Source organism: Fukomys damarensis, unplaced genomic scaffold (genome assembly GCF_012274545.1).
Source record: "Fukomys damarensis isolate Sample0158 unplaced genomic scaffold, DMR_v1.0_HiC HiC_scaffold_25, whole genome shotgun sequence".
NCBI lineage: Eukaryota > Metazoa > Chordata > Mammalia > Rodentia > Bathyergidae > Fukomys > Fukomys damarensis.
This window is the reverse complement of record NW_022900937.1, coordinates 18,148,785-18,159,364: the sequence shown is the minus strand read 5'-3', so window position 1 is coordinate 18,159,364 and position 10,580 is coordinate 18,148,785. Positions and strand designations below refer to the sequence as shown.

Below are 10,580 nucleotides of genomic sequence, written 5' to 3'. Positions count from 1 at the left end.
GGAGGCGGTGCGCGCAACCCGAAAGGAGTTTGGTGGCCACGTGGCCTGGTGGGAAGGAGACAGGAGGAACAGCGCCCAGAGGCTTGAGGGAGAGAAAGGGACAGAAGGCAGCCTGTGCAGCGGCCCTGAGTGATTTAAGGAATGTCCGAGGGGTCATTTGGCCCAGCACTCTTCTCGGCGACCTCAGGACAACCCCGAGCTGGAGGCCCGGTGACTCCATCTGGCCGCTGGTTGAAAGGCTGGACCATGTGGGCAGGGGCGGGAAGGTCCTGCAGGTCAGGCAAGAGTTGAGATCTTATATCTGAGGGAAGTGGGCCGCGAGGGTTTGGAGCAGGGTGAGGGCCAGGATTGGGTTTCCAGAAACTCTTAGCTGATACTAGCTGACTATTTAGCTGCTGTTAGCTGTGGCCCAGGGCTGGCGAAGTGACAGACCGCCTCTCTAAGGGTGACAGCGGTCCTGGAGAGTCCTGCCAAGTCGTATTTTGTAAAGAGGAAGCAGGCCCATTTGCCCCAGGTTGCTCGTTAATAAGGGACAGAACCGGATCTCCACTGCGCCGGGCCGTTTGGAGCGCCGGGGCACAGGCAAGAGTTCTCTGTCACAGCCCGTCACAGCACACTGGGACCTTGCAGGGGTAGAGGGGCAGGCTTTGCCATTTTGGGGTTAGCTCTCCCCACCTGTGCATTCTGGGCGGAGGAAGGGGATGGAAGGGACAAGTCCCCACTTCCTAGGGACCACCTCTGCTGCTCACCGACCCTTAGTCACACGATGCAGGCCACACCTCCTTGGTAGCCCTGTCTACCTTGCCACAAAGCATGCAGACACGCATGGATGATATGTAAATAAATCCGTCGGCACTGTCAGGGACGTATTTACAGACACTGACATTTTTTTTATGATCTCCAAAGTATTAGATACTTCTTGTCACCATAGAGGCCGGGGATGTGGCCCAGTGATGGAACACTCGCCTAGCAAGTGTGAGGCGGCAGGTTTAATCCCTAGTAACTCAAAAATGAATAAATACCGATTTAAAAAAAGCAAAAACAATTGTGCTTTGCAGGCAGCAGGCTGGGTTTGTGCTACGCGCCCTCGCTGGCTGACCCCTGCCCTAGAAAGGGAGAAAGGAGGCTGGGGCAGAAGCTGCAGCTTCTGCCACAGGAAGTAGGCATGAGAAAAGCCACATGGGCCGGGGATGTAGCTCAGTGGTTCCAGGGCCTGTCTTGCAAGCGCAGGGTCCTGAGTTTGATCCCCAGTACTAAAAAAGAAGAAAGAAAGGGGGGGGCGGTCACATGGGAGCATGGGAGCCTAGTACCCCAGAAATAGAAAGTCCTGAGACTTTAGGGATAGAGAGTAAGGGGCCTGTCCACTACCAGATCATAGACGTCTGTCTTCTCTAAGCAGTGGGTGCTCCAAGCAGATCTGTGCACTGTGAACTCAATTTGGAGGTCAGGTTTTGGAGGAGTAAGGTTTTGCAGAGCTGGGGAATTGAACCTAGGGCCTCCTGCATGCTAGGCAAGTGCCACACATGCCACTCTGCACAGCTCCAGCCTGTACCCGTCCCTAGCCTCAAAGTGCAGGAAGAGAAAACATAACAGCAGGGGCAATGATCTCACTTCCATGTGAGACGGTTTGGATGAAAAATGCCCCCCCAAAGACTCCTGTGTCCAGAGATGGGCTTTCGGGGGGGCGTGATTGGACAAGGAGGACTCTGACTATCGGTGGATTAATCAACTGGTGCAGTTTGATGGCTTTATTGGTAAGCCGTGGGCGCAGAAGTAGAACCATTCCTTCCAGGCTTTTTCCTCCCTCTACTTCCTGGCCACCATGAAGGGAACACATTTCCTTCGCATTCCCATCCACCGTGGTGTTTCTGCCTCACCTCGGGCCATAGCAAGATGCAGCCAGCTGACCATGGACTGAGATCACCGAAACCATGAGCCAAAGTAAACTCTTCCTCCCCGAATTCTTTTTCTCCGCTATTTGGTCACCATGACAAAAAACTGACTAACACCATGGACTTCCTATTGGTAGTTTTCATAAGAAAAATCATTCTTGCATCTAATGTGTGATTTACCTGACCGAAATATTTTCACCCCACTCCCTCAGAGGAGCTGATGTCTAGGCAAGGACTTGGGGACTCTGAAAACTGCCCTTGGGCTCTCCCACAGCAACCACCGGGAGAGCTCTTTGAGGGACAGGTTCCCAGCTTGTGTTTCTGGATGGTGGCGTTGGGAAGGTGATGGATTACGAGGCTTAGAGCTGACTTGCTATTAGGAGGTGGTCCAAAGAGGTGGGGCCTGGAACCGTGGCCTAGAAGGGCTTCTCTCCTTTCCAGGCTCCTCCTGTCTTTCTCTGCTTCCTGATCACCTTGCCATGAGCCGTGCTCCCTCTCCAGGCCTCCCACCATGTCATTCTGCCTCACAGCCAGCCAAACAGGGTCTGTGACCGTGAACCAAAACAAACCTTTCCTCCTTTAAATTGTGAGTGTCAGTTATTGTGTCTCAGTGACAAGAAAGTGAGCAAGACATGCATGCACATGCACACGCGCACACATCTTCCTGATCACCTTGCCATGAGCCGTGCTCCCTCTCCAGGCCTCCCACCATGTCATTCTGCCTCACAGCCAGCCAAACAGGGTCTGTGACCGTGAACCAAAACAAACCTTTCCTCCTTTAAATTGTGAGTGTCAGTTATTGTGTCTCAGTGACAAGAAAGTGAGCAAGACATGCATGCACATGCACACACGCGCACACACACACACACACACACACACACCAGACCCAAAGGATCTGAAACCTCAGGGACATTGCCTTGATATTGGCTATAACCAGCCCTCCAGATGATTCCAGTGCAGATGAAGCTTGGGAGCTATTGGGCTTGGGCCCTGGGCTGCCAGCAGGAAAAGCTCTGTCCTAGACCTGGACCTGGGCCTCCCTGGCTTTGTGACCTTGAGCAAGTCAGCCATGCCTGCCCCTCCTGCCAAGTCCTTAGGTAAAGATGGTGGGGTTGGTCCTGGGAGCTTGAGGGGGGACCAGAGCCCTCAAGGTCTCTCCAGGTCCGGTTCTGTCCTGGCCCACCACGGGAAACCCACTGCCAGCTCGTCCTGGCGGGCCCTCATGGCTCTACCATGCAGGATGTCTGAGACCAGCCCTGACCCCGAGGGACCTCCAGGTGCACGGCAGAGAATGCGACCATGAGCCTCCTCTTTCAAGCCCAAGACCATTCAAGGTCCCCGAGAACCAAGGACTTGGGCCCCAAAGAAAAGGCCCGGCTAGCAAAGGTACCATCTAAGGGGGTCCTGCAGCATCACTCCGCCTTGTGTGGACCCGCTCCCGTGGGTCCTGTTGGAGCAGGAACGTGGGGGAGCAGCTGGTGTGCAGTAAAGGCCCCCAAGCCCTGAATTCATGACCTTGGCCTCTGACACAGCTTTGCAGCTAGCACTCTGTGACTTGCAGCAACTCAGTCTCTCCTGCCTCAGTTTCCTCATCCGGCCCACAGAGTCATGACATCTGCCTGGCTCTGAAGCCTTAGGCGAGGTAGGTACCTCGTCAAGTGGCAGGCAGGATGTCCCCAGTCTTCTAAGGGGCCACGATTTGGGCTCCCGTCCAACTGCTTTCCTGTGTCCGTGGCCACCCTGGCTGGTCACCCCAGGGTACTGGGGAGAGGGTGATGGGAGGGAGGGGAAGACCCCAAGCCACCTAACAGATCCTCCAAAGCTTAGCAGCTTAAAACAGCAAACAGTACCATGTCGTGTCAGCGTCTCTGTGGGTCCGAAACCCAGGCCTGACCCATGGGGGTCCTCTGCCTCATGTGTCCCTCGGGCTGCTACCAGCTGTGGCCAGGTCTGCAGTCAGGGACAGGTCGTCCACTGCATTGCTCGGGCATGGCTGGCCTCACTGACCATTGTCCAGAGAGTTCCCTCGGGTCCTTGCCACACGTGATTCAGTGGTGGGGATCCCAAGGGCCCCTGGTGCCTGCCCGCCCGTCTTTATCTCCACAGCGGCCTGTCTCACAGTGGGGACTCTGCCTGTCTGATGGCGGGGGCCCTGCAGCCGCCAGGCGCTGCATTCCAGGCTGGGCACTTAACATTCCAGAGGCTTGGGCTAATTAGTGCCTGGCCCGGCCCAGGCCTGGACCACACAGCTTCAGTCTCTTCAGCTTAGCCAGGGGACGCCCCTCGGCTTTGGCCCACGGAGCAGACGTAACCGGGGTCACACAGCCATGCATCAGGGGCAAGTTGAGGCTGAAGGCCGGGTCCTTTCACCCAGGGCTTGTGGGCAGACGGATGTGACCAGAACCGGCACTGGGCCTCCAGGAACATGAGCTGGGTTAGAGTAGATCTCGGGCAAGGATTGTTCTCTGAGCCCATGCTTCCTCACCTGTAAAAGGGAACTGTTCTGAGCCTGCAAGAAAGCCTCTTTCCCTGACCTAATTTAGTTAGGTTCTTTGGATTCCCCTTTTTGACTAGGCCAAATCCTAAGGCCTGGTCTCCAGTCAGCTTGGGCATTTTCAGCAAGATTCACCTTTCACCATGGTCCCTTCTTGGTAGTCGGGCGAAGTGGTACACACCTGTCATCCCAGCACTCGGGGGGCTGAGGCAGGAGGATCGCTGCAAGTTCAAGTCCAGCCTGGGCTACATAGTGAATTCAAGGCCAGCTTGAACTACAAAATGAGACCCTGTCTCCAAAAACAAAAACACTCAGATGAAGAAGCACAAACAGCAAATAAATATATGAAAAAATGTTCCACATCACTGGTCATTCAAGAGATGCAGATGAAAACAACACTGAGATTCCTCTGACCAACCACTCTTGGCGCCAGCCTAAGTGAACTCCTACTGGGTCCTGAGGGATTATTTAACTTGTTTTGCTAATATTTCACTTTGAATCCTGGGACCTACATTCAAAATACAACCTGCCCTGGGCTTTCTTTGGGCTGCCTACTCTAAAGACTATTATGTATCAATTAACGAGGATGACCAAGATTTCTGCGTTCCCTGGGAAAGTGTCCATAATCAATTTGGGGGAAAAAAAAGTGGGTGGGTGGAGCATGGGTAGAGATATATAAGCGTAATTTAATATAATGCATCATAGAGTATTGTTAAAGGAAAATGACAGGAGGATACTGTTTTGAAATAAGCCCCCCCCCACAGGCAGAAAATAAAAATGGAGTCACTTGTGTTATGGTTCATACCACCGAGCTGAAATTTTACTACACCGTCACAGTCTAACAGTCAAACAAGCCAGTTTCAACTGCATGGCAATGAAGTTTCTTCTGCTTTAGTCTTTATGCAAAAAAGGAGAGAGAAACCTGAAGTAACACGATGCTAACCAATCTGTGAGTCTTTCTGTTCTTCCTGTCACCACCTTGCACAAAAAGGCACTTCCAGGACTGGGGTAAGGCTCAGTGGTAGAGCGCTCGCCTAGCATGCCTTAAAGTCCAGGGTTCAATCCCCAGCCCTGCAAAAAACAAAAGACACGGTTTTCCCTCCTCTGCTCAGCCAGTTGGGTCTCTTAACTCCATATTGTGGAAGGGAGGTTTGGCCAATTCTGGAGGAGAAAACAAGGCCAGTTTTGAGATCTTCAACCCTAATCGTACTTTTGGACTTTGACAGTCCAATCCCACCTCTTTAGAAATGATGTCTTCATAGAACCCAAATGAGCAAGTTAAAGATGCTTTTCCTGGGTAGAGGCAGGAGGCCTGGCCGCTGGAGAGCCCCCAGCTGCCCATGGCTGGTGTGGACCCGAACCCTCCACCTGCTGGGTCTCTGCTGTGTCCCTGGGACCTGTTGCTTCTTTCTCCCTCCGCCTGGCCTTCTGAGGACAATCACCACCCTGCAGGGCCCAGGGCCCAGGCCTCAGTGGTTCTCAGTTAGCAAACCCAGCTCAGGGCTGCAGAGTCCTGAGATGGGCACTATGGCCCAGGGAGCCCCAGGCATGACCGAGCTGGGCAGCCACACCCCTGGGCTGTGATGGGCCTCCTGGGGCAGCAGGGCAGTGTTGGTCCCGGGCCCCTGGAGACCCATGACACACGCTGCAGTGCTGTGGTGGGTGTGATGTCAGCCTCGCTGCCGGCCAGCCTGGTCTGGGGGCGCTGCCAGGCTTTGCTTGGGCTTCCCAAGCCCCCTCACCCAAAGTGCAGTCCTGAAAATGTACAGCCCGGCCAGTTTGGGTCCTTCTCAGACTTATCTGGTGAACACAGTCACATAAGCCTAGACAACTGGGGGCTCTGCAGAGGCCCCCTGAACCCCCAAGCCAGGGCCTTTTCCAGGCAAACCCCAAGAGTAAGACAGGTAAGTGAGCAGGAGCCCCGCACTGGCCCCCCACACCGGCCCCTAGAATTGGTTGGACTCAAATGCCTGGGCTGCTGTGTGACTTTTCCCAAAGCGCTTAACTTCTCTGGGGTTCTGCTTCTCCTCTGTCGAGGGAGATGGTGTGAATGCCTCCCTCCCAGAGTCAGAGGAAGTTGCCGGCTTCTTTTGCAGCAGCCACAGAAAGCAAAATCCCACTGTACTTTTTTTTTTTGTCCTGGGGATCAAACTCAGGACCTTGTGTTTGCAAGGCAGAAGGGGCGCTGCTGAGCTAAATCCCCGGCCCCCACTGTGCCTTTTTCGATATTAGGTGGGGCTGCTTTATCTGTCTACAACAGAAACTCACCCAAAGTGGCCACACCAAGAAATAGAAAACCACGGGCCGGGGGAAGGGAGCTGGTGACAGGAACCAGGGTGTCCTCTGGAGCCCAGGCACAGACCCTCGGGGCTCGCCTGCTCTCACCTGGCTTCTCCGCTCCTCGTCCCCACGAGGGCCCTGGCCGTGTTCTCTCCCAGGCAGCAGTGGCAGCTGTGGCCCTAGGCTGGGGCCAGCTCAGCATCGGTGGAACCACATGGCTTTGGACAAACGTGGCGAATCCCTCCGGGCACCCATGGCTGATTCGGTGGGGAGCAGCTCCCTTAGGGGGTGACACAGGGCCGCAGGGCCAGAGAAGCCACAGGCGTCTGTCTCAGGCATGCCGCCGCCCCCACTCCTCAGGTAAACCCTGCCGCCAGCCCCTGTCAGGTGGGAGGCGTTGCACTTCCCTTCCAGGTGTGCTGATTTTATTTGTTTGTGGAAGAAACTGTTATCTCTCCACCGACCCTATCCCGACTGCAACATACACAGGCTTTGGGCATTAGGAAACTAAAATCTTTCCAGCTGGGCCTGGTGGTCACGCCTGTAGTCCCACCTACTCAGGAGGCTGAGGCAGGAGGACCTCTTGAACCCAAGAGTTTGAGTCGAGCCTGGCAGCATAGTGAAATGCCATCTCAAGAACAAAAGCTCCATTTCCGGGCTGTATTTTTCAGTGCAGTCCGTTGAGCCCAGGGCATGGAAACCCTCACGTCCCCTGGTTCCCCTGGAAGGCTGGGAGGTGGGTCAGGGGTATGGGGATCAGGGAATTTGTCTTTCCCAGAGATAACTTCAAGCCACTCTGCAGCTGGGGATGGGGGCTTCTCATTGCCTGGCTGTCTAAGGAGGAGCTGGAGTCCATGCTAGGCCAGGTTATGCTCTTCTCCCTCATCCTCGGGACCCTAGAAGAGCAGGGTGCCTCTCCTCAAAGGCACCCCGGCTGAGGCCTCCAGGCTAAGGTCAGAGCCTGGAGAGCTGGCACCTTGCTGTCCTGACAGCATCCCATCATCTGTGTCTCTCCCATGGGCAGTGCTGGGCAGCAGGGGGCCTCTGGACAAAAGGGAAGCGGGGAGCCAGGCTAGGTGGTACACGCCTATGATCCAGCACTCGGGAGGCTGAGGCAGGAGGATCGCAAGTTGAAGCCCAGCCTGGGCAACTCAGTGACTTATCAAGACCCTGTCTCAAAGTAAAAAATAAGAGTTGGGGATGTAGCCCTGTGAGAATCTCTGGGCTCAGTTTCCAATACCGGGAGAAAAAATGAGATTACAATGTAGGAATAAAAACTTAAAAAACCAAATCCTAGCCCTGGGTAAATTCCTTGGTGTCTCTGTACCTCATTTTCCTTATTGATAAAAAAAAGAAGGTGACAGTGACATCTTGAGGCACACAGGAGATGGCGGGTGAGAAGCCTGGGACAACTGTGGCTGATGGGGGCATCCAGGTGGGTGCCGAGGGAGGTTTCAGAGGGAAAGTAGAGCCAATGACCCAGCACCGGAAATGTGTCAGGAACCACCAGCCAGGATCGGGTCAGACTAAAATCTTCTGCACAGCAATGGAGAGCACCCAGGGGGAAGAAACAGCCTACAGGATGGGAAACGACTTCTCCAGGACTCCTCGGGCAGAGGACCTGAGATTCTAGATTCTATATCTGGAATTCTACATAGAATTCTGTGTATTCTACATTCTATATCTATATCTAGACTATATAATGAGCTCGAACCAATTAGGCCCCCAAAATAAAAGACCCAATCAAAAAATGGGCAAGGGAAATGAACAAACACTGCTCAGGAGAAATACAAACGGCCGATAAATATATGAAGAAACATGCAAATTAAGGGCCGGGATTTAGCTCAGTGGTTCCACCTCCTGCTTCACAAGCCGAAGGTTCCAACTTCGATCCCCGGTACCAAAAGAAAGAAAGAGAAATGTAATCATCCATTGCATGCTGCAAACATGTACTAATAAAATAACAATTAAAATTTTTGATTTGTTTGTTTGTTTGTTTGTTTGAGACAAAGTCTTGCTCTGTAGAACAGGCTGTCCTCGAACTCACAGAGATGCCCCTGCCTCAGCCTCCCAAAGTTCTGAGATTACAGGTGTGCGCCACCATGTCTGGCTATAAATTCTTTTAAAAGGATATTTATCTGGGTCTGTGTCTGTCTCTATTCTGTCCACCAACCTGCCTGCTCTCTTGCCAACACCACACTGTGTTATTACAGTATCTTTGTAGGAGGTTCGAGGTTAAGCAGTGTCAGTCCCCTGACTTTGTTCCTGTTTGTGAACTCGCTGGCCACTCTCGATACGCCCAGGCGCTGCTCCGGGCTGTGCTGACTGAAGAGCCAGTGTCTGATGTTGGATTCGCCTCCAAGCCATGGCCATCCTGGTCATTTCCACAGCAGCTGGTGTTGCCCATGACCGCAGACACACACAGGGCCACCAACGAGCTGGGGTGGGGTGCGGGACAGCCCTGGTCTTCCCTCCTGCCACCCCATCCGCTTCTTGGCCTTCTCCTCTTTTCCCTTGTTCCCCAGCACAACCACAATCCTGTCCGTGTGAGGGTCAACCACAGGGGGCTGGCTGAGGTGGCCAAGGTTCACCTTGTCCTCAAGTGTGGAAAAGTGCACTTTAGGGAACCACAAGGGCCAGGAGCTCACGGGAAGGTCACCAGGTCCCAGGAAAACCAAATGGAGCAGTTACCACCCTGGGCAACCGCTCGGGCCCACCACTGAGGAGACGCCTGCCTGCCAGGAAAGGATGGAGCAGCCCTACCTGGAGGAGCAGCCCCAAGGCCTCAGCAAGAGGAGACCACTGATGGCTGGGAACATGCTCCAGGGTGGCAGGGCAGAGGCGGGCTGGGCACTTGTGCTGTCTTTATTTATTTATTTAGGTACTGGGGATTGAACTCGGGACCTTGCACTTTTGAGGCAGGGACCGGTGCCGCTGAGCTAAATCCCCAGCCCTGGGATCACTGGGCTAAATCCGGGGCCCTGTCTTTTTTTTTTTTTTTAAAACTCCTGCATGCTAGGCTATACCACTAAGCTATACCCCCAGCCCTTCCTCATTTTTTTAAAGAATTGAGACGAGGTTTTACCAAATTGCACAGGCTGGCCTCAAACTTGTGATCATCCTGCCTCCACCTTCCCAGGTAGCTGAGACGGCAGGTGTGTGCAACTGCGCCCAGCCCGTCTTCCCTCTTTCTCTTCTGCCAGGCCGAGGCTGCACCACTGAGCTATGCCTGGCGGCCCTCTTCCTTCCTTTTGTGAGACAAGGGTTAGACTGAGTGGCAGAGCCAGAGAGGCTGAAGTTTAGAAAAGTGTGAGGGAGACCAGTGTGTCGGCACATGCCTGCCATCCTAGCACTCTGGGAGGCTGAGGCAGGAGGAGCACAAGCTCCAAATCAGCCCCTGCAACTTAGTGACTTAGCCAGACACTTGGCTCAAAATAGATAGGGCTTGAGATGTAACTCAGTATGAAGGCCCTGGGTTCAATGCCCAATACAGAAAGAGAGGGAGGGAGGGATGGACGGAGGGGAAAGCAGAGCCCCCTGGGGAGGGGTCACCCAGCCACACACACTAGTGCACCAGGGTAGCCACATCGGGTCTCCCTGCAGTTCCAGCTCTGTGAGCAGCTCCGTGTCCCTGTCGGTGGGAAAGGACCCAAAGGTGGAGGATGACCAAGGGCCGAGCCTCCGTCTCCCTGTGCCGAGGGACAGCCACACACGGATCGCAGGTGACTTGCTGGTCCTTGAAGTAGTGCTTCTCAGACTCAAGCCCACACTGCTCAGCCTGCAGGCTTCTGCAGACCCCAGGAGGCGCTGGTTCAAGCCCCAACCCCTCTGAGGCCTCTCGGCCTGCTGCCTCCGCCTGGCCTGGTGCCCAGGCTCAGGGCCCCCCACTCCTCATCCCCGAGCTGTTTGCATTC

At 54.3% G+C, this 10,580-nt stretch overlaps 1 protein-coding gene across 5 annotated transcripts in view; it reads right to left on the bottom strand.

Moving 5' to 3' along the window:
* Smad6 (SMAD family member 6) overlaps positions 1 to 10,580 on the bottom strand; it is a 160,945-nt gene that overhangs the window by 63,472 nt on the left and 86,893 nt on the right. The gene's annotated exons all lie outside the window — the stretch shown is intronic.